Source organism: Myxine glutinosa, chromosome 2 (genome assembly GCF_964187855.1).
Source record: "Myxine glutinosa chromosome 2, kmMyxGlut1.1, whole genome shotgun sequence".
In the NCBI taxonomy this organism is placed as follows: domain Eukaryota; kingdom Metazoa; phylum Chordata; class Myxini; order Myxiniformes; family Myxinidae; genus Myxine; species Myxine glutinosa.
Genome location: NC_136262.1, coordinates 120,410,876 through 120,438,678, shown reverse-complemented (window position 1 = coordinate 120,438,678; position 27,803 = coordinate 120,410,876). Strand labels below are relative to the sequence as shown.

General features: G+C 49.4%; 1 protein-coding gene across 1 annotated transcript in view; it reads right to left on the bottom strand.

Moving 5' to 3' along the window:
* The window catches only part of SKP1 (S-phase kinase associated protein 1), a 60,233-nt gene extending 33,827 nt beyond the window's left edge, over positions 1–26,406 (bottom strand). The window contains exon 1 of the mRNA XM_068107259.2: positions 26,053–26,406. The gene's annotated coding sequence lies outside the window, so the exon portion shown is untranslated. The remainder of the gene's footprint in view (positions 1–26,052) is intronic.
* Positions 26,407–27,803: the final 1,397 nt, after the last annotated feature.

Genomic DNA, 27,803 nt, shown 5'->3' with positions numbered 1-27,803 from the left:
AGGAAGACCTCTTGCCTCTGATACTGCAGCTGCTATATGCTTTGCGGGGGAAGAAGGGGGTAGATTGTCTCCAAGCACACTCTCTCTCACCTCTCTCATCACATAGTAAGTCATAAAGCGACCCACCACTACCGCCATCAATGCCACTGTCACCCTTCACGGGATGACTCGCAACAAGGAGCTTGTCGACTCTCACTACAAGCTGGGCAATGGGCATGGGGATCAGCTTGGCAGCTGGAGCCGCAGCTGCGGAACAAACATCAGACATAGACGAAGACTGAGATTGGCATTCATCGACCTCTCGTTTTTTTCTGTCTTTTGTTGGCCTGTTCCAGTTTCTTGGCATTCCATAAGGTCAACCGACATGTATCATGGACACATTATCCGACAGGACCTTTATCCCAATCGACAATTGCGTAGCCATCTCCGAACTTGTCAAGACCGCTCCATAACAGGGCCTTTTTCTTGAGATATTCCCACCTCTCAATTGAGGTAATGGTATCGGTGGCTTCATCACAAAGCCCATCACACTGGAGGACACATGGAACGGTGGACATTGTCATAAGCTAAGTTCTCAATTCACATCACGAACCACCGACGCCACAGCATCACACAGCGCGCTGTCTCGTACGCTCGTACCAATCCCTGGAAAAAAAAAGAAAAAGAGAGAAAAAAAAAAAGAACAATTTGGTGCCAACACTACGATTATGTAGTGATGATGATGATGATGATGATGATGATGATAATTGCCGTGGCCAGCGGGGACAAAACCTGAAAGGCAAGTGTGCATCGTTCAAACAAATCAGACCTTCATTGTGCTAAACAAGAGGTTTGTACCAAAAAATCCAGCCGATATGGCCCTGGTCCCACTAGCTCCTCACTCGAAGAACCATTATTCATCATGTCCGGCTGGGGGGTTCTCACTTCCTTTATACTAGTTGGGCCCAGGACCTCAATTCCATGACCATTATATATGACCTCAAAGATGACCTTTGAATGACCTTGAGCTTACGTGACCTTGACCTTAAATCAATCTGTCACCTTCATAAATTTCATCAGCGCATCGATTTAGCCGAAATAATGTGTTCATTCATGATCCTAGATGCTCCCGTTCAAAAGTTACTTTTTCGCTCTACCGGATGGCGGCCATCTTAGATTTCCGGGTGAAAAGGATGTCATAACGCCAAACTGTCAGAATCGGAATCCTCGTGGTCGACTAACCCGAAAAAGTGTCTTCAGACATGATTCTAGGTGTTCTGGTTCAAAAGTTAATTTTTCAAGATGGGGCCAGTGGCCATCTTGGATTTGGCCCTCTGTCGAAAAATGCCGGGATTTTTGGAAGGGACCTGGGGAATAAATTTTTTATAAAAGGTCCATAGAAGTGAAATCAATCGTCAAAACATCTTAGCCAGAGAATGGTCACGGAAATGAGGTCCTGGACCCAACTAACACGTTCGGTAAGTCGCACAAGTAACCCTCTTAATTACGCTCATTAATTTATGAAAAGGAAGAGTAATTGAGCGGATATTTTTGCTATTACATACAATGTGAAATCCTGCTCATGACATGAAAACTTTTTTTTCTTTGTAGTTTTTGTGCAGCAATAACTTTTTGCAGTTTTTGGTTACATATTATGTGACATTCATTGTTAATTAACTTTGCCTGTTAATTACGGCTTAGTGCTTGCAATTCTTTTCTGAGTAATATTTTTAGGTCTAAATTAAAGGTACTAAATGATAACATTAAGAATTCCTCAAATAACTATTAGGTATAGCTTAAAAGTAGTTAAACTTATGGTAAAAATTGTCTTATTTAATAAAATGAAGAGGGTCTATGCAAATTTATGTAAATTAGTATCAAGGAGACAATACGTTAGTTGGACAAATACTGCCCAGTTAACTTCAGGTACCATAATATCCAAAAATAAAACAAAAAAGGTTATATCATGAACTTTATTTTTTTCAAATTTGGACTACTTTTCAACGAATGTCCCAACTGTTCAGCCTGGCAGAGGCATGCGCTCTACCTCGTGCCATTTTCGTTCATTTCATCGCAAATAGTCTCCCTATTCCCTGTACACCAAACCCACCATGGCCTAATACATGGATTGTTCAGCACTACATTTTCAGAGCTCACTCAAGGTCCCTATTGGATACTGAAACCAAGGGTAGTGAAAGTGGATCATATTGTGGACCAGCCTAACACGAAACACAGACCAGGCAAGCAAAGTAGATAACCCTTCCCTGAAGTTCATGAGTGAGACGGAAAAAGAAGAACAGGAGGGGGGATGGGGTATAGACTAGGGTGGGCTTCAAAAAATCAAAATGCAGATTTTCTCCGGGACATGGTCTATTTATGTTCCTTTTGGTGTCAAAGGAAACCACACCAAATCTGAATGGAATCCAATAATATTTAGGGGTGCCACATCAGTGATGAATTTTCCCCCATGCAAAAATAGGAATTCCCATTTTTTGGGCTGTATATACACAAAATAAATACATAATTATATATATACATTAAATATAATATTAAAAATAAATATATAGTAAATATACATTAAATAATAAATATACATAAATACACATTATACATTATATATATACAATATATTATACATACAGTTTGGAGACTTCCTATGATCACTATCTGGGCAATTTTCATGCATGTTTTGTACAGGTTCCCGGGGTCAGGGGTACGCTTTTTTAGTGTGTAATATGTAGGCCTAACTTATTGACTGTGGCTCTTTTGTAGAGAGTGACCCTGTGGAGTAAGAATTAACAGGATTTTACCCACATTCTTGCTTATTTTGCAGATATGGCATGTGCTAGTACCAGTGTTTCATTGAAAACTCGGGCTCAGGATAATGTGTATCTCATTGGGTCCACTTCTGGAGATGCCATCAAAGGTGCCAAGCTCCCGACTGTGCATCAATCTCTTGTCCTGTTTTTTCATCACCTGAAGAAGGAGAATCGCACTGCCCGGGAGAGTGCAACCCTCACCATTGAAGAGGTTGTGAAGTTCTGGGAAAAAGCTCACCTACCTACAACGACGAAGCAGCACTGCATCCATCGTTTGGAGAGGCTATATGAAGAATGGAGGAGCCTCCAAAAAGGTGCAAAGCGGGGTGGTGCGACCCAAGAGAAAAAGGAAGCATCCTTCAAGGCCTCCTTGGAGAAGACGTTTGATCTTAGGCATGCAGATTCGGAGGCCATAATCACCAACCCCAAGGACAGGAAGTTTCTTCACGATCAATTCTCAGAGAGGAAGGCTTCAATGGGATCTGTAGACACTGTGTTGGAAGCAAAAACGTTCTTGTGTGTTTGAAAGATCAGCAGCCACGAGATGATTATCGTGAACTCCTAGAACTGACTGTCATCTACATGGGAGGAATCCCACCTCGTGGAATCCGGATCATGGCTCCAGGAGCAATGCACAGAGCCAGATGGATGGCAAAAGCACTATATTCACTACAGGTGTTCTTGTTTCGGTCAGAGTTCCACTTGACACTTCGAAAGGCGAGAGAACTCCGAGCCTTCAACATTTTTGTCTGCCTTGTGTATGTACAGGCTTGGTTTCGGACTCCACAAGCTATTGAGGCTCCTCTGAATGACATTAACCTCTTCAAGAAGTTGGAAAAGTTTGAACAAATCAATCAGAAGATGGCTCAGGCAGCCTTGAAGGCACTTGGCCGCCACACGTGGTACATGAGCCCAGTACTAGTGGCATTTGCATTCTTTGACACCAGAATTGACAAAGAAAGCAAGATCAATATGATTGAAGCATTGAAAAATAACGGTGAAAACCCCTCTCCAAAGAGACCAGCTATCAAACGAGGAACCGCCCTGTCAATCGCTGGCCTCATAACAAAACACACCAAGCATTTCTTCAGCATCCTAGGGACCCCAACTGATTGGATGGATAAGGATCCTGGTTCATGGGAGCAAGAAACCAGCTTTCAGGAAGCAAAGAAAGCCGCCAGTGGCTTAGTCGTGGTGAACGACAGGGCAGAAAGGGGTGTCGCATTGATACAAGACTACAATAAGCTCCATACAAAGGATGAAGAGCAAAAGCAAGCTCTGCTCCAAGTTGTTGCTGCTCACAGGAAGATGTACCCCGATGCCAAGAAGGCAACAGTGGTGAAACAGGCCCAGAAATAGGAGTTACATTTCTCATTATATTTGGGTTTTTTAATATTATATGATATGGTGTCTCTTCATTTTATGAACTGAACATTTGGATTGTTATCATTGAATTTGAGTTTTCATAGCAATATAGTGCTATTTGTGCAGCTATTGTAACTTGTGTTTGCTAGAATACAAAGAAAGTGAGTGGAGGGTGGATTTTCATAAAACAAACTTCTGGTTTTGCTTTCGATCCACATATAGAAAAGTTTTGTGGACACCTTTAGTTTGAAGGCTGATGTGGCACCCCTAAATAAAATCAGATTGCTTTCATATTTGGTGTCTTTTCATTTTGGAACAAAGGAACAACATAAAGCCATGTCCCAGTAAATATTTAAAAAAAATTATTTTGAGCACCACCCTAGTATAGACAGCAGGGGGGATGGGGTAGAGACAGTAGGGGGGATGGGGTATAGAATGGAGTGGGGATGGGGTACAGAATGGAGGAGGGATGGAGTACAGACTGGAGAAAGGATGGGGTACAGACTGGAGGGGGGAATGGTGTACAGAGGGGGGAAGGGGGTACAGACGGGAGTGTGTGAGGGGGAGGGGGAGGGGGGTAGGTTAAAGACAGGAGTGAATCATGGCGTCCGTAATTTAGGCTGGTAAATTTTTTTTCCTGTTTATCATCACTTTTTTTCAAAAAAAAGTGGGTAGGGAGGGAGGGTTTTTTATTATTATTATTTTTTTCAGTGAAATTTTAATGGATATTCACCGCACAATATGTTTTTTTCTTATTTAAAATATACTTGATCGGACATATATGATGAATCATGTTATGATTTCTAAACTAGTAAACCTTCGTATGTACGCACTGATACGATTCAAAGAAAGAAAATAAAGAAACCGATGTCACATTGAGTTCCGTTTACTTTTAATATTTGCTGATACATACAACAATGGTAGACCAAAACTTCGGCTTTTAAGAATAATGTCCGGTTGCCATACATGTATCGATCAGCAGCTATTGCCATAGCATTCATACATATTTGACGAGAATTCCTCGCCACGAAATATCACTTTGAAGCGCGGTGCTACGCGCGCGACTTGCTACCAAGGAGGAAGCGGACAACGCGGTTAAAACAAAAGTGTCTTTATTGACAAGAGGTCACTGCAGCACTGGCGCGCTCCGGGCTGCGCGCCCATTGTATATCCTGAGGCCACGCCTACCCCTCGGGCGTGGCCGCCGCCCACTTGGGGCGCGGAATGATGTCACCACGCCAGTGGGCTTTCGTGTCCGCCACACGCGCCCCCCCAGAATTCCCGCGCACCTGGAGGGCCAATTTGCGGGGCAAACGGATGACCCGGCCGAAGCGCCCTCTGGCGACTGGCGGCGTCCGGGGTGCAGGGATGCCAGCTGGGATGCCCCCGGCTGTACCCGGAATGGGTGCCGGACCGGGGGGCGGCGTGCCGGCGGTGTTGAGGGCCCGCCCCCCGGGGGGCGGCCCCGACACGGGGGCCGAGCCACCGGCGGTGGGTGGTCCACGTCGAGGTGCGCTGGCTTGAGTCGATCCACCGAGACGCGGTCGGGAGTACCGCCGATGTCCAAGGTGAAGTATTTCACCCCGGTCTCCAGCACGCGGAAAGGCCCGTCGTACGGGGGCCGCAGTGGTGTCCGGTGGGCGTCGTGCCGGACGAAGGCATACTCCGTGGTGCGAAGCTCCGGGGCGACGTGCATGGGTGGGTGGGTGCCCGTGGTGCGCCGTCGGCACCGGGGCGAACCTCCGGGCGGTCTCCTACAGCGCGGACCAAGGTGCCGTGGGGTCGGGGAGGAACTCGCCCGGCACCCGCAGCGGTTGTCCAAAGACCAACTTCGCCGTGGATGCGCGCAGGTCCTCCTTGGGCGCCGTCCGGAGGCCCAGCAGGACCCAGGGGAGCCTGTCGACCCAGCCGCCGTCGCGGAGGGTGGCCCGGAGCGCGGCCTTCAACGAGCGGTGGAACCGCTCGCACAGGCCGTTATCCTGGGGGTGGTAGGCCGTGGTGCGGTGCAGCTGGACCCCGAGCCCCCGCGCGACCGCCCCCCAGAGCTCCGAGGTGAACTGGGGGTCGCGGTCGGACGAGATGTCCGAGGTGGCGCTGAACCGGGCGACCCAAGTGGCGATGAACGCCTGCGCGACATCCGCCGCCGTCGTTGACGCCAAAGGCACGGCCTCCGGCCACCGGGTGGTGCGGTCCATCATGGTCAGGACGTGGGTGAAACCCCGCGAGGGGGGCAGAGATCCCACCAGGTCCACGTGAACGTGGTCAAACCGACGTTCCAGCACCGCAAACGGGGCCAATGGGGCCTGGGTGTGTCGGTGCACCTTCGCGCGCTGGCACGCGAGGCACGTCCTGGCCCAGCCGTGGACGGCCTTCCGGAGGCCATGCCAGACAAACTTGTCGGCGATCAACCTCTGGGAGGCCCTCGTGCCCGGGTGGGACAGGCCATGGATCGAGTCGAAAATCCGGCGCTGCCAGCCCGCGGGCACAATGGGGCGAGGCCGCCCGAGGGAGCCGTCGCACCAGAAGGCCGTGCCCGCGCCGTTGAACGGCACCTCAGTGACGCGGAGGCCCGTATCGGCGGTCCGCAAGGCCTGGACGTCAGGGTCGGCGGCCTGGTCCGCCGCCATCCGGGCATAGTCGATGCCGAGGTGGACCGCGTGGGCAACGGACCGGGAAAGGCAATCCGCCACCGGGTTGTCCTTCCCCGCGATGTGCCGGATGTCCGTCGTGTATTCCGACACGGCCGAGAGGTGACCCTGCTACCGGGCCGACCACGGCTCGGCGACCTTGCCCATCGCGAACACCAGTGGCTTGTGGTCGACGAAGGCCGTGAACGCACGGCCCTCGAGCAGATGGCGGAAGTGCCTGACCGCCAGGTGGAGCCCGAGCAACTCGCGGTCGAAGGTACTGTACCGGCGTTCGGGCGGGCGAAGCTGCCGGCTGTAGAACGCCAGCGGTTGGCAAGCTCCACGCACCCATTGCTCGTGCACCGCGCCCACCGCGTAGTCCGAGGGGTCGGTGGTGAGGGCGATCGGTGCATCGGGCGCCGGGTGCGCTAGCATGGTGGCATTAGCCAAGGCGAGCTTCGCGCCCACGAACGCCGCGTCCATCTGCTCGGTCCAGGTGACGTCACCTTTGCCCGGCTTCCCTCGGAGGGCCTCGTGCAAGGGGCGCAGGAGCTGGGCGATGCGGGGCAGGAAACGGTGGTAAAAGTTTACCATGCCCAGGAACTCCTGGAGCCCCCTGATAGTGCGGGGGCGCGGAAACCCCTTCACCGCCTCCACCTTGGCCGGTAGGGGGACGGCCCCGTGCCTGGTGACGCGGTGCCCCAAAAAGTCGATTTTGGCGACAACGAACCGGCACTTGGCGGGGTTCACGATCAGGCCGTGCTGGCCCAGACGTTCGAAGAGCGTGCGGAGATGGTGTCGGTGCTCTTCGCGGGACGCGCTTGCGACGAGGATGTCATCCAGATAGACGTAGACGAAATCCAAGTCGCACAAGACGCTGTCCATGAGGCGCTGGAACGTCTGAGCCGCATTCTTCAAACCGAAGGGCATCCGAAGAAAAATTCGAAAAGACCGAAGGGTGTGATGACAGCCGTCTTCGGGATGTCCTCCGGCCTGACGGGGACCTGGTGGTAACCGCGTATGAGGTCCACCTTCGAGAAGGACATATTCGCCAAGCGGGCGGAAAAGTCCTGAATATGGGGGACGGGGTAGCGGTCGGGGGTGGTGGCGTCGTTGAGACGGCGGTAGTCCCCGCACGGTCGCCATCCCCCGCCGGGCTTGGGCACGATGTGGAGCGGCGACGCCCAAGCGCTCTCGGAGCGCTGCACGATGCCGAGCCGCTCCAGCGTAGCAAACTCCGCTTTAGCTACCGCGAGCTTCGTCGGCTCGAGGCGGCGTGCCCGGGCGTAGACCGGTGGCCCGGCGGTGGGGATGTGATGTTCCACCCCGTGCTTGACGGTCCCCGCCGAGAAGGTGGGCCTCGGGAGGGCCGGGAAACGGGCGAGGAGGCGGGTGAATTCGTCCGCTGCCGGAAGAGTGCAGATGAACCTGGCCGGAACCGAACCGCTCAGCAAGCCGCTCGATGAGCTGCTCCGTGAGCTGCTCAACGAGGCGGGCAGCGTGCAAGCGAGCGAGCTGAACGTCTCAGCCTGGACAAGCCTTCTGTGCTTGACGTCGACCAACAGGCCATTGGCACAGAGGAGGTCCGCGCCAAGCAGTGCCATAGGCACGTCGGCAGTCACGAACGACCATCGGAAAACCTGCCCTCCGAACCGCAGAGAAAGGCAGCGTTTTCCGTACGTGCGAATGGGCGTACCGTTGGCAGCAAGCAGCGCGGGGCCCCGGCCCGCGAACTGCTTGTTGGACGTACCAGTGGGAACGACACTCACCTGCGCTCCCGTGTCGCACAGGTAACGGCGCCCGGATAAGGTGTCCGTTATGTACAGGAGGCTGTTTAATCGGCCGGCGCTCAGTGCCACTACCGAGGGCCGGCCCGGGCGTTTCCTGACCTGCCGAATGAGCACGGCGGGCGACATTGCCGAGCCTTGTGGCCGAACCTAGCGTGGAAATGGCTCCAGGTTTGCGGCGAAGCCGGAGGCCGCGGTTTCTGCGGTGGTGGTGGGCGGGGCGTGGCGGCCGCCACGAGGCGCCCCTCGGAGCAGGGGTGGGCACCCGCAGGAGGTTCAGTGGCTACGCGGTGCGTCGCGTAGTAGGGGTGGGCACCTGCAGCAGTTTCGGGCTCGGGAGCCGCTACGGCCGCACCGAAACTCGCCTGCGTGTCCAAAGCCGCGTATAACTTGTCGGCCTCGGCCGCGAGCGCTCGGGTTTCCATCGTCGCGGAACCGGCCAACGCAAGGCGTACTCGTGCCGGCAGCTGGCGTCGAAATAACGCCCGGAATAGAGCGTTCGGGGTTTCGTCGCCCATGAGCGACAGCATATGGTCCATTCGGACCGACGGTCGCGTGTCACCGAGCTCGGGGAGGTCCAAGAGGCGATCGGCCCGTGCGTCCACCGTGAGGCCGAACGTGGCGAGGAGGAGACGCTTGATCGCCTCGTACCTGTCGTCGGCCGGTGGGTTCCTCAGGACCGACACGACGCGGGCGGCCACGCCGGCCCCGAGGGAGGCGACTACGTGGCAGTAGCGTGTCTCGTCCGCCGTGATGCGTCGAAGCCTGAACCGGGCTTCGGCCTGCAGGAACCAGATCTCCGCCTGAGCTTCCCAGAACTCGGGGAGCTTTTTCGCTACCGCGTTGGTTGCCATGGCTGTGGCGGGTTCGGGTGGTCAGCGACGGCTGACCAAAACGTCGGAGGTCACCAATGAAGCGCGGTGCTACGCACGCGACTTGCTACCAAGGAGGAAGCGGACAACGCGGTTAAAACAAAAGTGTCTTTATTGACAAGAGGTCACTGTAGCACTGGCGCGCTCCAGGCTGCGCACCCGGTGTATATCCTGAGGCCACGCCTACCCCTCGGGCATGGCCACCGCCCACTTGGTGCACGGAATGATGTCACCACGCCAGTGGGCTTTCGTGTCCGCCACAACTTCATGGTACCGGTACATGCATATTGAGCAGTTTGGCAGACATGGAAGAGGACATTAACCACATCAAAAGGATGTCTGATTCGCATTTATACATCAACTATCAGCAGCTACTGCTATTATAGCACTCATAGATTTTTTTTGTTTGTTTGTTTTGTATACTGAATCGAGGCTCGTGAAAGAGCTGACATTTTATTCACAAACAAATCAACCAGACAAACAAAATATATAAAAAGAGGGAGCGGAAGACAAGAGAAGGGGAAGCACACAAACACTTGAGAGCACACAACATTTAAGAGCAGGGAGATGTGTGGGAGGGAGAGGGCTTGGGGGGAGGAGGCGTGGGAGCGGGGGGGGGGGGGGGGGTGGGAGAAGTATAAAACAGAAGGACACCAAGGACTTCCAGGCCACAAGTTGGTATTTCAAAAAAGTGGAACTGGGGTGAAATTACCGGGGATAGAAAAGATCAAGGTTTTGGATGGGGGAAGATAAGAGATGGTGGTGAACAGCTGTTTTAAAGACCTGGAGGGTGGAGTGGGATTGAAGAGAGTGAGGGAGTTTGTTCCAGAGGAGGGAGAAAAGAGGAATGAAGGAGTGAAGGTGAGCAGAGAGTCTTGATTTTGGCAGTTTAACCATAAGAGGGTTGCAGGCAGATCTTGTGCGACCTGCAGGAATATTTGGGGGACAGCCCAGAGAGAGCTGGGGGGGGCAAGGCCAGAGAGGAGTCAGTAGAAGACGGAAAGACCACCAACCTGCCTGTGGTGAGTGAGTGAAAGGCCCTTGGAGTTAGCTTCATCGCGGGAGATTCCAATGATTCTGAACGCTTTGGTTTCAACAGTGTGAAGACGAGCTAGGTGTGAGGCAGGAGCACCAGCCCAGAGGGGAGAGCAGTATTCCATTGAGCTGCGGATGAAAGCCTTGTATGTGGTGAGGAGCTCAGGTGTGCCAAGGAAGGACTTCGCACGACGGAGGATGCCCAGTCGGCGACTGGCTTTGGAGGCCAGATTTGAAATGTGGTTTTCCCAGGAAAGATCATGGCAGATAGTGAGACCCAAAAGCTTGAGTGACAGAACTTCTTGGAGAGGATTATTCAGAAAGTGGATGGGAGGGTTGTCCAGTCGGTCTTTTCGGAGAGACATCGTGAGAGTGTGAGATTTGTCAGGATTGAAAGACATGTTCCACTTGTTTGCCCAGTCTGATTTTGTCCAGGTCTGCAGAGAGTGAGGAGGCTGCAGACTGCCGATCTGAGGGATGAAGAATGGAGCGACAGAGAGTAGAGTCATCAGCAAAGAGATAGAGAGGATTTTCAAGAGTGAGAGAGATCATTGATGAAGACCAGAAAGAGCACAGGCCCCAGAACACTGCCTTGGGGAACTCCAGCCTGAACAGGAAGAGGAGCTGAGAGAAACCCATTCAGGGCCACACGTTGACTACGACTAGAGAGGAAGTCCACCAGCCATGCGTGGAGATTTCCATGGATACCAAAAGAGGAGAGTTTGGTGAGCAGAGCGGGGTGCCAGACCGTATCAAAGGCACATGATATGTCAAGGGAGACAGCTCTAATTTCCTGTTTGGCATTGAGGACCTCCATCCATTGTTGAGAAAGCAGAAGCAGCATGTCCAGAGTAGAGTGACCTGGTCTGAAACCAAATTGATGATCAGAGATCAAGCCATTGGAGATCTATCTATCAGCAGCTACTGCTATTATAGCACTCATAGATGTATCTATCTATCAGCAGCTACTGCTATTTCGCACTCATAGATGTATCTATCAATCAGCAGCGACTGCTATTTTCGCACTCACAGATGTATCTATCAATCAGCAGCTACTGCTATTATAGCACTCATAGATGTATCTATATATCAGCAGCTACTGCTATTATAGCACTCAAAGATGTATCCATCAATCAGCAGCTACTGCTATTATAGCACTCATAGATGTATATCTATCAGCAGCTACTGCTATTATCGCACTCATAGATGTATCTATCAATCAGCAGCTACTGCTATTATAGCACTCATAGATGTATCTATCAATCAGCAGCTACTGCTATTATAGCACTCATAGATGTATGTATATATCAGCAGCTACTGCTATTATAGCACTCATAGATGTATCTATATATCAGCAGCTACTGCTATTATAGCACTCATAGATGTATCTATCAATCAGCATCTACTGCTATTATAGCACTCATAGATGTATCTATCAATCAGCAGCTACTGCTATTATAGCACTCATAGATGTATCTATCAATCAGCAGCTACTGCTATTATAGCACTCATAGATGTATCTATCAATCAGCAGCTACTGCTATTATAGCACTCGTAGATGTATCTATATATCAGCAGCTACTGCTATTATAGCACTCATAGATGTATCTATCAATCAGCAGCTACTGCTATTATAGCACTCATAGATGTATCTATATATCAGCAGCTAATGTTATAATAGCACTCATAGATGTATCTCTATATCAGCAGCTAATGCTATTATAGCACTCATAGATGTATCTATATATCAGCAGCTAATGCTATTATAGCACTCATAGATGTATCGATATATCAGCAGCTAATGCTATTATAGCACTCAGAGATGTATCTATCTATCAGCAGCTACTGCTATTATAGCACTCGTAGATGTATCTATATATCAGCAGCTAATGCTATTATAGCACTCGTAGATGTATCTATATATCAGCAGCTAATGCTATTATAGCACTCATAGATGTATCTATCTATCAGCAGCTACTGCTATTATAGCACTCATAGATGTATCTATATATCAGCAGCTACTGCTATTATAGCACTCATAGATGTATCTATCAATCAGCAGCTACTGCTATTATAGCACTCATAGATGTATCTATATATCAGCAGCTAATGTTATAATAGCACTCATAGATGTATCTCTATATCAGCAGCTAATGCTATTATAGCACTCATAGATGTATCTATATATCAGCAGCTACTGCTATTATAGCACTCGTAGATGTATCTATATATCAGCAGCTACTGCTATTATAGCACTCATAGATGTATCTATATATCAGCAGCTCCTGCTATTATAGCTCTCATAGATGTATCTATATATCAGCAGCTACTGCTATTATAGTGTGGCGGACACGAAAGCTCACTGGCGTGAGGGCATCATTCCGCGCACCAAGTGGGCGGCGGCCACGCCCGAGGGGTAGGCGTGGCCGAGGGATATACACCGGGTGCGCAGCCCGGAGCGCCCCAGTGCTACAGTTGAGCTCTTATAATAAAGACTCTTAAACTTACCGCGTTGTCCGCTTCCTTCTTGTTATACAAGTAAGCGCGCGTAGCACCGCGCTTCATTGGTGACCCTCCGACGTTGGATCAGCCGTCGCTGACCGACCGAATACGCCATCGCAATGGCAAACAACGCGGTTACGATCAAACTCCCCGAGTTCTGGGAGGCGCAAGCTGAAGTATGGTTCCTGCAGGCGGAAGCCCAGTTCCGACTTCGAGGCATCACGGTGGACGAGACCATGAACTGCCACGTGGTCGCCTCCCTCGGGCCCGGCACGGCCGCCCGCGTCGTGTCGTGTCGGTCCTGAGGAACCCACCGGCCGACGGCAGGTACGAGGCGATCAAGCGTCTCCTCCTCGCCACGTTCGGCCTCACGGTGGACGCTCGGGCCGACGGCCTCCTGGACCTCCCCGAGCTCGGTGGCACACGACCGTCAGTCCGCATGGACCATATGCTGTCATTGATGGGCGACGAAACCCCGAACGCTCTATTCCGGGCGTTGTTTCGATGCCAGCTGCCGGCACGAGTCCGCCTCGCGTTGGCCGGTTCTGCGACGACGGAACCCCGAGCTCTCGCTGCCGAGGCCGACAGGTTCTTCGCGGCTTTGGACACCCAGGCGAGTTTTGGCGCGGCCGTCGCAGTTCTCGGGGCTGACCTTGATGCTGATGCACCACACCTCGTGGATCTCGAGACTGATGCGCATCTCGTGTCCGCCGCCTTCGCCGCAAACCTGGTGTTTTTTCCACGCCCAGTTCGGCCACAAGGCTCGGCAATGTCGCCCGCCGTGCTCATTCGGCAGGTCGGGAAACGCCCGGGCCGGCCCTCGGTAGTGGCACTGAGCGCCGGCCGTGCAAACAGCCTACTGTTCATCACGGACACCTTATCCGGGCGCCGTTACCTGTGCAACACGGGAGCGCAGGTGAGTGTCGTTCCCACCGGTACGTCCGACAAGCAGTCCGCGGGCCGGGGCCCCGCGCTGCTTTCTGCCAACGGTACGTCCATTCGCACGTACGGAAAACGCTGCCTTTCTCTGCGGTTCGGAGGGCACGTTTTCCGGTGGTCGTTCGTCACTGCCGACGTGCCGATGGCACTGCTCGGCGCGGACTTCCTGTGTGCCAATGGTCTACTGGTGGACGTCAAGCACAGAAGGCTTGTCCAGGCTGAGACGTTCAGCTTGCTCGCTTGCGTGCTGCCCGCCTCGTTGAGCAGCTCCCGGAGCGGCTCATCGAGCGGCTCGCTGAGTGGTTCGGTTCCGGCCAGGTTCATCTGTACACTTCCGGCAGCGAACGAATTCACCCGCCTCCTCGCGGGTTTCCCCGGCCCTCACGCGGCCCACCTTCTCAGCGGGGGCCGTCAAGCACGGGGTGGAACACCACATCCCCACCGCCGGGCCACCGGTCTACGCCTGGGCACGCCGCCTCGAGCCGACGAAGCTTGCGGTAGCTAAAGCGGAGTTCGCTACGCTGGAGCGGCTCGGCATCGTGCGGCGCTCCGAGTGCTTGGGCGTCGCCGCTTCACATCGTGCCAAAGCCCGGCGGGGGATGGCAACCGTGCGGGGACTACCGGCGCCTCGACGCCACCACCCCCGACCGCTACCCCGTCCCCCACATCCAGGACTTATCCGCCCGGTTGGCGGGCATGTCCTTATTTTCGAAGGTGGACCTCATACGCGGCTACCATCAGGTACCCGTCAGGCCGGAGGACATCCCGAAGACGGCGGTCATCACGCCATTCGGCCTTTTCGAATTTCTTCGGATGCCCTTCGGTTTGAAAAATGCGGCTCAGGCGTTCCAGCGCCTCATGGACAGCGTCTTGCGCGACTTGGATTTCGTCTACGTGTACCTGGACGACATCCTGGTCGCCAGCGCGTCCCGCGAAGAGCACCTACACCATCTCCGCACGCTCTTCGAACGTCTGGGCCAGCATGGCCTCATCGTGAACCCCGCCAAGTGCCGGTTTGGCGTCGCCGACATCGACTTTTTGGGGCACCGCGTCACCAGGCACGGGGCCGTCCCGCTACCGGCCAAGGTGGAGGCGGTGAAGGGGTTTCCGCGCCCCCGCACGATCAAGGGGCTCCAGGAGTTCCTGGGCATGGTAAACTTTTACCATCGGTTCCTGCCCCGCATCGCCCAGCTCCTGCGCCCCTTGCACGAGGCCCTCCGGGGGAAGCCGGGCAAAGGTGACGTTACCTGGACCGAGCAGATGGACGCGGCGTTCGCGGGCGCAAAGCTCGCCTTGGCTAACGCCACCATGCTCACGCACCCGGTGCCCGATCGCCCTCACCACCGACGCCTCGGACTACGCGGTGGGCGCGGTGCATGAGCAATGGGTGCGTGGTGCCTGGCAACCGCTGGCGTTCTTCAGCCGGCAGCTTCGCCCGCCCGAACGCCGTTATAGTACCTTCGACCACGAGTTGCTCGGGCTTCACCTGGCGGTCAGGCACTTCCGCCATCTGCTCGAGGGCCGTGCATTCACGGCCTTCGTCGACCACAAGCCACTGGTCTTCGCGATGGGCAAGGTCGCCGAGCCGTGGTCGGCCCGGCAGCAGCGTCACCTCTCGGCCGTGTCCGAGTACACGACGGACATCCGGCATGTCGCGGGGAAGGACAACCCGGTGGCGGATTGCCTTTCCCGGTCCTTCGCCCACGCAGTCCACCTTGGCATCGACTATGCCCGGATGGCGGCGGACCAGGCCGCCGACCTCGGCGTCCAGGCCTAGCGGACCGCCGTCACGGGCCTCCGCGTCACCGAGGTGCCGTTCGACGGCGCGGCCCTCTTGTGCGACGTCGCCCCATCGTGCCCGCGGGCTGGCAGCGCCAGGTTTTTGACGCCATCCACAGCCTGTCCCACCCGGGCACGAAGGCCTCCCAGAGGTTGGTCGCCGACACGTTTGTCTGGCATGGCCTCTGGAAGGCCGTCCGCGGCTGGACCAGGACGTGCCTCGCGTGCCAGCGCGCGAAGGTGCACCGGCACACCCAGGCCCCATTGGCCCCGTTTACGGTGCCGGCACGTAGGTTCGACCACGTGCACGTGGACCTGGTGGGACCTCTGCCCCCCTCGCGGGTTTTCACCCATGTCCTGACAATGGTGGACCGCACCACCCGGTGGCGAGGCCGTGCCTTTGGCGGCGACGACGGCGGCGGACATCGCACAGGCGTTCATCGCCACCTGGGTCGCCCGGTTCGGCGCCCCATCGGACATCTCGTCCGACGGCGGCCCCCAGTTCACCTCGGAGCTCTGGGGGGCGGTCGCGCGGGGGCTCGGGGTCCAGCTGCACCGAACCACGGCCTACCAACCCCAGGCCAACGGCCTGTGCGAGCGGTTCCACCGCTCGTTGAAGGCCACGCTCCGAGCCACCCTCAGAGACGGCGGCTGGGTCGACAGGCTCCCCTGGGTCCTGCTGGGCCTCCGGACGGTGCCCAAGGACGACCTGCGCGCATCCGCGGCGGAGTTGGTCTTCGGACAACCGCTGCGGGTGCCGGGCGAGTTCCTCCCCGACCCCACGGCACCATGGTCCGCGGCGCAGGAGCGCTCCGCGCTGCAGGAGACCGCCCAGAAGTTCGCCCCGGTGCCGACGGCACACCAGCACCCGCCTACGCACGTCGCCCCGGAGCTTCGCACCGCGGAGTACGTCTTTGTCCGGCACGACGCCCACCGGACACCACTGCGGCCCCCGTACGACGGGCCTTTCCGCGTGCTGGAGACCAGGGTGAAACATTTCACCTTGGACATCGGCGGCACTCCCGACCGCGTCTTGGTGGATCGCCTCAAGCCGGCCCACCTCGACGTGGACCACCCACCGCCGGTGGCTCGGCCCCCGCGTCGGGGCCGCCCCCCTGCGGGGGGACCCCCGGCACCGCCCAGGCCCACCGGCACGCCGCCCCCCGGTGCTGCACCCATCCCCGGAGCCGGAGCCGGAGGCATCCCGGCTGGCATCCCTGCACCCCGGACGCCGCCAGTCGACAGAGGGCGCTTCGGCCAGGTCATCCGTTTGCCCCGCAAACTGGCCCTCCAGGTGCGCGGGAATTCTGAGGGGGCGGGTGTGGCGGACACGAAAGCTCACTGGCGTGAGGGCATCATTCCGCGCACCAAGTGGGCGGCGGCCACGCCCGAGGGGTAGGCGTGGCCGCGGGATGTACACCGGGCGCGCAGCCCAGAGCGCCCCAGTGCTACAGTTGAGCTCTTATAATAAAGACTCTTAAACTTACCGCATTGTCCGCTTCCTTCTTGTTATACAAGTAAGTGCGCGTAGCACCGCGCTTCAATAGCACTCATCGATATATCTATCAACCAGCAGCTACTGCTATTATAGCACTCATAGATGTATCTATATATCAGCAGCTAATGCTATTATAGCACTCATAGATGTATCTATATATCAGCAGCTAATGCTATTATAGCACTCATAGATGTATCTATATATCAGCAGCTAATGCTATTATAGCACTCATAGATGTATCTATATATCAGCAGCTCCTACTATTATAGCACTCATAGATGTATCTATATATCAGCAGCTAATGCTATTATAGCACTCATAGATGCATCTATATATCAGCAGCTACTGCTATTATAGCACTCATAGATGTATCTATATATCAGCAGCTAATGCTATTATAGCACTCATAGATGTATCTATATATCAGCAGCTAATGCTATTATAGCACTCATAGATGCATCTATATATCAGCAGCTAATGCTATTATAGCACTCATAGATGTATCTATATATCAGCAGCTAATGCTATTATAGCACTCATAGATGTATCTATATATCAGCAGCTAATGCTATTATCGCACTCATAGATGCATCTATATATCAGCAGCTACTGCTATTATCGCACTCATAGATGTATCTATATATCAGCAGCTAATGCTATTATAGCACTCATAGATGTATCTATATATCAGCAGCTCCTGCTATTATAGCACTCATAGATGTATCTATATATCAGCAGCTAATGCTATTATAGCACTCATAGATGTATCTATCTATCAGCAGCAGCTACTGCTATTATAGCACTCATAGATGTATCTATACATCAGCAGCTACTGCTATTATAGCACTCATAGATGTATGTATATATCAGCAGCCACTGCTATTATAGCACTCAAAGATGTATCTATCAATCAGCAGCTAATGCTATTATAGCACTCATAGATGTATCTATATATCAGCAGCTCCTACTATTATAGCACTCATAGATGTATCTATATATCAGCAGCTAATGCTATTATAGCACTCATAGATGCATCTATATATCAGCAGCTACTGCTATTATAACACTCATAGATGTATCTATATATCAGCAGCTAATGCTATTATAGCACTCATAGATGTATCTATATATCAGCAGCTAATGCTATTATAGCACTCATAGATGCATCTATATATCAGCAGCTAATGCTATTATAGCACTCATAGATGTATCTATATATCAGCAGCTAATGCTATTATAGCACTCATAGATGTATCTATATATCAGCAGCTAATGCTATTATCGCACTCATAGATGCATCTATATATCAGCAGCTACTGCTATTATCGCACTCATAGATGTATCTATATATCAGCAGCTAATGCTATTATAGCACTCATAGATGTATCTATATATCAGCAGCTCCTGCTATTATAGCACTCATAGATGTATCTATATATCAGCAGCTACTGCTATTATCGCACTCATAGATGTATCTATATATCAGCAGCTAATGCTATTATAGCACTCATAGATGTATCTATCTATCAGCAGCTACTGCTATTATAGCACTCATAGATGTATCTATATATCAGCAGCTACTGCTATTATAGCACTCATAGATGTATGTATATATCAGCAGCCACTGCTATTATAGCACTCATAGATGTATCTATCAATCAGCAGCTAATGCTATTATAGCACTCATAGATGTATCTATATATCAGCAGCTCCTGCTATTATAGCACTCATAGATGCATCTATATATCAGCAGCTACTGCTATTATAGCACTCATAGATGTATCTATATATCAGAAGCTACTGCTATTATAGCACGCATAGATGTATCTATCTATCAGCAGCTCCTGCTATTATAGCACTCATAGATGTATCTATCTATCAGCAGCTACTGCTATTATAGCACTCATAGATGTATCTATCTATCAGAAGCTACTGCTATTATAGCACTCATAGATGTATCTATATATCAGCAGCTCCTGCTATTATAGCACTCATAGATGTATCTATCTATCAGAAGCTACTGCTATTATAGCACTCATAGATGTATCTATATATCAGCAGCTCCTGCTATTATAGCACTCATAGATGTATCTATCTATCAGAAGCTACTGCTATTATAGCACTCATAGATGTATCTATATATCAGCAGCTACTGCTATGATAGCACTCATAGATGTATCTATCTATCAGCAGCTCCTGCTATTATAGCACTCATAGATGTATCTATCTATCAGCAGCTCCTGCTATTATAGCACTCATAGATGTATCTATCTATCAGCAGCTACTGCTATTATAGCACTCATAGATGTATCTATATATCAGCAGCTACTGCTATTATATCACTCATAGATGTTTCTATCTATCAGAAGCTACTGCTATTATAGCACTAATAGATGTATCTGGGCTTATCTACGGTAATGGGGTATATTTGTGTTACATGGAGGACAAAAAATGAAGCTGATGAGCAGATTCTCATTTTTACATATTTCATTCTTTAGAGTGCACACTATCCAAAACTATAAAGATAAGGATAACTTTTTGTTTATTATAAATTATGCCGGCAGAGATAGCTCACGCTTCAGGCATGGTAACGCTACGAACGGGGACAGACAAAAGGCATAAGAATAGCAATAAAAAATACAGAGATAGCACCTCTTTGAGTTTGACATGTCTCAGTGTGTCATTTCAGTATGATTAAACTCCATGTGTTGAAAATATACTTTTCCTGGGGGTGAAATACCAAAAGTTTTGTCAGTGACAAATATTCTGAACTTATTGTCCCAAATTAAAAAAATTTTTTTAAACCAAATACTCATTGAACACCTTTAAAATACATCATAATACAGCTTTGCAATCCATCAGTCATGTATACCTTAAATTTATCAAAATCGAGAGACTTTCTGTTGAACTGGATCTGCATAAACCTACCTGCCATAATATTGAACATATGGTAACGTTGGTAACGGGGACAGACTTTCTTTACTAATACCATCTGACTGATGTTACCATACACATTTTATGTATCTTGAATGAAAAGACTGTCAAAGAAAGCAAAACCACATGTTTTTAATGAAATACAAAATCAAACTTTTCCCTTTATATATGGTGTTTTGTAAATTATAGTAATGTTGGTAACGGGGACAGACATTCCCATCAAAACCCAATTAATTGATTTCTTCATGGAACTTCTGTCTTGTTTTTTTTGAAGTACACTTTGCGAAGTGTACTTTGCAAAGCGAAGTACACTTTGTTTTTAGCTTTCAGAAGCTGAAGCCTTGTTATTTATTGCTTTATATGATACTGATAGGCTGCTGATCGGTTTCACTTCGTCGTAATCACAGTATATCACGTAATCCTGACAAGGTGGAGGAGTTTTTGTCAAACCTCGACTCTGATTCTGCAACTGGACCAGACGGCATCAGCCCACGGGTCCTAAAATCCTGCTCTGCCGCTCTATCTCACCCTCTCTCTGTTCTTTTCACCCTATCTTTTGCTCAAGGTCATCTGCCAGCATCCTGGAAATCAGCTAACATTACCGCTTTACACAAAAAAGGTGCAAAAACAGATCCTTGCCACTACAGACCAATCAGCCTGCTCCCAATTATCAGCAAAGTCATGGAATCCATCATTGCTTCGGATATGAAATCTTTCCTCTTCTCCAATGGCTTGATCTCTGATCATCAATTTGGTTTCAGACCAGGTCACTCTACTCTGGACATGCTGCTTCTGCTGTCTCAACAATGGATGGAGGTCCTGAATGCCAAACAGGAAATCAGAGCTGTCTCCCTTGACATATCAAGGGCCTTTAATACGGTCTGGCACCCAGCTCTGCTCACCAAACTCTCCTCCTATGGTATCCATGGAAATCTCCATGCATGGCTTGCGGACTTCCTCTCTGGTCGTAGTCAACGTGTGGCCCTGAATGGATTTCTCTCATCTCCCCTTCCTGTTCAGGCTGGAGTTCCCCAAGGAAGTGTGCTGGGCCCTGTGCTTTTTCTGGTCTTTATCAATGATCTCTCTGACTCTCTGGAAAATCCTCTCTATCTCTTTGCTGATGACTCCACTCTCTGCCGCTCCATTCCTCTTCCCTCAGATAGGCAGTCTGCAGCCTCCTCACTCTCTGAAGACCTGGACAAAATCACAGACTGGTCAAACAAGTGGAACATGTCTTTCAATCCTGCCAAGTCTCACTCTCTTACTATGTCTCTCCGAAAAGATCGACTGGACAACCCTCCCATCTACTTTCTCAACAATCCTCTCCAAGAAGTTCAGTCACTCAAGCTTTTGGGTCTCACTATCTGCCATGATCTTTCTTGGGAAAACCACATTTCCAAGCTGGCCTCCAAAGCCAGTCGCCGACTGGGCATCCTCCGTCGTGCGAAGTCCTTCCTCGGCACACCTGAGCTCCTCACCACATACAAGGCTTTCATCCGCAGCTCAATGGAATACTGTTCTCCCCTATGGGCTGGTGCTCCTGCCTCACACCTGGCTCGGCTTCACGCTGTTGAATCCAAAGCTTTCAAAATCATTGGAATCTCCCGCGATGAAGCTATCTCTGAGGGCCTTTCACTCCCTCACCGCAGGCAGGTAGGTGGTCTTTCTGTCTTCTACCGACTCCTCTCCGGCCTTGCTCCCCCAGCTCTCTCCGTGCTCTGTCCCCCAAATATTCCTACAGGTCGCACAAGATCTGCCAGCAACCCTCTGATGGTTAAACTGCCGAAATCTCGGCTCTCTGCTCACCTTCACTCTTTCATTCCTCTTTTCTCCCGCCTGTGGAACAAACTCCCACACTCCCTTCAATCCCTCTCCTCCCTCCAGGTCTTTAAAACAGCTGTTCACCACCATCTCTTATCTTCTCCCATCCATAACCTTGATCTTTTCTACCCCCACTAATTCACCCCAGATCCACCTTGTTTGAAATTCCAACTTATTTCCTGGAAATCCTGGCAGTGTCCATATGTTTATACCTCTCCCACCCCCCCCCCCCCTTCACATGCCTCCCCCCTTTCACATGCCTCCCCCCTTTCACATGCCTCCCCCCTTCACATGCCTCCCCCCCAAAGCCCTCTCCCTCCCACAGATCTCTCGATGTCTCCATGTCTCTCGGTCCCTGCTCTCAAATGTTGTGTTTGTGTCCTTCCCCCTCTCTCCCCATCTTGTCTACCGCTCCCGATGTTATTTGTTTTATGTGTCTGTTTGTCTTTCTGTGTGATTAATTTTCGCTCTTTCACGAGCCTCGATCTTGTATACAAAAAAAAAAAAAAAAAAAAAAAAAGAAATATGGAATAAATTATGGTAAACCCACCTGATGAGATTAGCATACACTGCGATCGATGACACCGGCACAAATGGCGGAATGCATGCTCTGGATTGTCCAATCAGCGGACGCCAATACCATGGCGTCGTAAGATGCGCATCCGATGTTGTAAAAATCATCCCCATCATTTACATTGCTAATGAAACCGATTTATCGCATTATTTCAAAGATGTCCCCCCCCCACTCATTACCGTAATCATTGCATGGTACACATATTATCAGCTATTGACTGATGCAGCAAGTCACGTCTGCTATTTCAACCAACAATAGAAACTTCATTCACGTTCGCAAAAAAAGACAAACTCCGCTCGGCTGTCCCCGTTCAAACGTACACACACACACAACACACATCGTTTCTGTCCACATGGCGTTCTATCGAGAAATGCACTGACACCCGGGTACAAAATCGTTACTAAAATAGGTCACAAAATGCAATTATACGTACCTTTCTCAATATGTTGGTGTGTAGAAACCAAATACCTTTAAAATCTTGCCGCAAACGAAGAACAGAATACTCGTTCGTATCTGATGTTGCGTTCATTACTTCGAGGACCGATCACGCGTTTGACGGCATAACTTAAAACTAAAAAAAATTGTGCTACAATGGCGTCCTTTTAGACATACCCGGAAGTCAAGACCGATCCGATCACGCAAGAAGAAGAAGATTTTCCCGCACAGGAACTTGAAACGGCCAATTTTCATTTTGTTACGAACGTAGAAAAATCGGGGACAGAATGCAATTCTACATTTTGCGATCGTTTTGTTCGCAAACGATCATCTCTTCACGCAAAAAACATCTACAGCATAATGAAGCTGGTGTTCTACACAATTGTAAGAACTTGAAAATATGAATTAAAATTAACAACAAATCAGTGAAAACCTATCTTTCACGTTCGTAATTTCGGGGACAGACGCCATAACGAACGTGCACTACATTTTTGAAAATTCAGAAAAAATATTAAACGACTTCAAAATAAAAATAAAAACGCGATAAGTTTACTTAATGATGTTGTAATTATTATTATAGAGATAAGGGAAAGAACTTGACCTCATATATGTGATTCTAATCATGTTTTATTTTGATATATGTTGGCGTGTCACGTTTTCACCCTTTTGTAGGAGGGTGGACATGAAACTTCATTTGAAATAAAAATCCAACGAAGTATTTTATTTGCACCAAACTATCTCTGGTATCTCTCCAGGGTGTGCCACATCTGAATTTAATATTTTGTACGACAAAAAAATCATTGTGCTTTCGTCAGTTCAGTTAACAATAGAGGCATGCCACAAATGTCCCAATACCGTAGATAAGCCCATCTATCTATCAGCAGCTACTGCTATTATAGCACTCATAGATGTATCTATCTATCAGAAGCTACTGCTATTATAGCATTCATAGATGTATCTATATATCAGCAGCTACTGCTATTATAGCACTCATAGATGTATCTATCTATCAGCAGCTACTGCTATTATAGCACTCATAGATGTATCTATATATCAGCAGCTACTGCTATTATAGCATTCATAGATGTATCTATATATCAGCAGCTACTGCTATTATAGCACTCATAGATGTATCTATCTATCAGCAGCTACTGCTATTATAGCACTCATAGATGTATCTATCTATCAGCAGCTACTGCTATTATAGCATTCATAGATGTATCTATATATCAGCAGCTACTGCTATTATAGCACTCATAGATGTATCTATCTATCAGCAGCTACTGCTATTATACCACTCATAGATGTATCTATATATCAGCAGCTACTGCTATTATAGCACTCATAGATGTATCTATCGATCAGCAGCTACTGCTATTATAGCATTCATAGATGTATCTATATATCAGCAGCTACTGCTATTATAGCACTCATAGATGTATCTATATATCAGCAGCTACTGCTATTATAGCATTCATAGATGTATCTATATATCAGCAGCTACTGCTATTATAGCACTCATAGATGTATCTATCTATCAGCAGCTACTGCTATTATAGCATTCATAGATGTATCTATCTATCAGCAGCTACTGCTATTATAGCACTCATAGATGTATCTATCTATCAGCAGCTACTGCTATTATAGCATTCATAGATGTATCTATCTATCAGCAGCTACTGCTATTATAGCACTCATAGATGTATCTATCTATCAGCAGCTACTGCTATTATAGCATTCATAGATGTATCTATCTATCAGCAGCTACTGCTATTATAGCACTCATAGATGTATCTATATATCAGCAGCTACTGCTATTATAGCACTCATAGATGTATCTATCTATCAGAAGCTACTGCTATTATAGCATTCATAGATGTATCTATATATCAGCAGCTACTGCTATTATAGCACTCATAGATGTATCTATCTATCAGCAGCTACTGCTATTATAGCACTCATAGATGTATCTATATATCAGCAGCTACTATTATAGCACTCATAGATGTATCTATCTATCAGCAGCTACTGCTATTATAGCATTCATAGATGTATCTATATATCAGCAGCTACTGCTATTATAGCACTCATAGATGTATCTATATATCAGCAGCTACTGCTATTATAGCACTCATAGATGTATCTATCTATCAGCAGCTACTGCTATTATAGCACTCATAGATGTATCTATCAATCAGCAGCTAGTGCTATTATAGCATTCATAGATGTATCTATATATCAGCAGCTACTGCTATTATAGCACTCATAGATGTATCTATCTATCAGCAGCTGCTGCTATTATAGCACTCATAGATGTATCTATCTATCAGCAGCTACTGCTATTATAGCACTCATAGATGTATCTATCTATCAGCAGCTACTGCTATTATAGCACTCATAGATGTATCTATCTATCAGCAGCTACTGCTATTATAGCACTCATAGATGTATCTATCTATCAGCAGCTACTGCTATTATAGCATTCATAGATGTATCTATCTATCAGCAGCTACTGCTATTATAGCACTCATAGATGTATCTATCTATGAGCAGCTACTGCTATTATAGCACTCATAGATGTATCTATCTATCAGCAGCTACTGCTATTATAGCACTCATACTCATAGATGTATCTATCTATCAGCAGCTACTGCTACATGTAATGCAGCGCTCGTTTAATTTTTGACTAGAAATCCACAGCAATAATTATCACGTATTAAAGTGAATTGTCATACAAAAATGTTTGTATTCTAGTTCTGACGTTTGTTAAAACTCGTTACTCACAAAGATCCATGTTGTGTCTGTTTCACGATTTATTCGATATACACACAACAGTAATAGATGTATAGAGATGCAGAAAATCGGGCAAAATGGAGAACATCGTCATGGGGACCGCAAGGCGAACCCCCGCTCTAGCAGGGAAAATGGCCTTAAAATGCATGTTGTTGTGTTGTGTTGTGTGGCTTCAAAAATAATTGGACTGAGGATTTAAACATGGATTCACTTCACATTCACTTCAAACATGGATTCACTAAACATGGAAACATGGATTCATTCAGTTGGTAGTAGGAGTGTAATAACAATACCTGACTTGCTTGTTTCTTTGGAGGAACAAAGATCGGCGACAGATGTAAAAAAATAAGAAAAGGTTCGTCTCAAACCGACAAATGTTTAGCTTCACAAATACGGCCTACTCAGCACGAGTAGACTTCTTCGGTCTTCCCCAGTTCCGCTGCCGCTTCTTCTTCGTTACTCGTTAGGCAGTCTTGCATCTTCCTCTTCAAATGGGTAATAAACACTTTCTCATACCATTTCTCTTCTAATTCTTCTTTCAATATAAATATACTTCAAAGCCATTAAGGAATAAATATATTTTTCCCTCACACAAGGTGAATCGATGACGTTGTACACGTCTAATAAATATATTGCACAATGTTTATGAATGTATTCAATTCCTATGACGTATGAGGTAAGTGTAGCCCCTCCCATTACCATGGAGCCGTGGATGTATCAAATTAGTAAAATAAATATGAAGTTGAAACGCATCAAAACATTCATTTCCGTTAAATTTTTTCCTTTTTGTATATTTAGTACGTTCTATCTCTCTTTAGATATCATTTCCCGTCATATGAAGATAGACGGTGTAAAAATGTTGGCACAGTGCGTAGTTGAAGTCCAAATGAGAGGTTAGTCCACCTGAACAAGCACACCTTGGGGAAATGTATAACTCAACCAGGATCTGGACATAGACCTATTAATATTCTTTATTGTGGTCCATGTAAACATTGAACAAATCTGCGTCCACAAGTACACCTTAAATAAAACGTAATAAATAAATATATTGGTGGGAAGATGTCGGACGTATGAGGCCGGGAATGGAGTGGGAAGATGTCGGACGTATGAGGCCGGGAATGGAGTGGGAAGATGGCGGACGTATGAGGCCGGGAATGGAGTGGGAAGATGGCGGACGTATGAGGCCGGGACGGGAGTGGGAAGATGGCGGAAGTATGAGGCCGGGACGGAGTGGGAAGATGGCGGACGTATGAGGCCGGGACGGAGTGGGAAGATGGCGGACGTATGAGGCCGGGACGGTAGTGGGAAGATGGCGGACGTATGAGGCCGGGACGGTAGTGGGAAGATGGCGGAAGTATGAGGCCGGGACGGAGTGGGAAGATGGCGGACGTATGAGGCCGGGACGGGAGTGGGAAGATGGCGGACGTATGAGGCCGGGACGGAGTGGGAAGATGGCGGACATATGTGGCCGAGACGGGAGTGGGAAAATGGCGGACGTATGAGGCCGGGACGGAGTGGGAAGATGGCGGATGTCTGAGGCTGGGACGGAGCACTGATCTCTACACCTGGATTTGTCGCGTCCACAGCGATTGTATACCGAGGAGTGAAGTCACCGGAAGTTCACTTTCCGCCATCTTGTCTCCTCCAACACATCACTGCAGCGAAGTACGAAAGAAGCAGACTGGCAGTAAGAAATCTCCAAATGCAAGCAATAAACTTTGCATGTAACTCATGCAAAGATTTATTAGTTGGTGTAATGAACTTGTGGAAATCACAGACCTCCTGTGACCGTGAGAGAATGTCACTTTGCGTGGTTTAATCACCTTTTACGTCTGTGCGCTGACAGGGATTACAGTGTTGCGGTTACCGGAAGCATGACACAATTACCGTGCATCGGCCGATGACGCAACCGGCGAGCGGTCACTTGTCCGGACTCGCCCGGGCGTGTCCAGATTTGTCCCCTCGGCCGAACACTCGCCTTGCATACCACGCCCCTCGAGAGGCGTGACTTACCTATTTTGCATACCACGCCCCGCCTGACAGG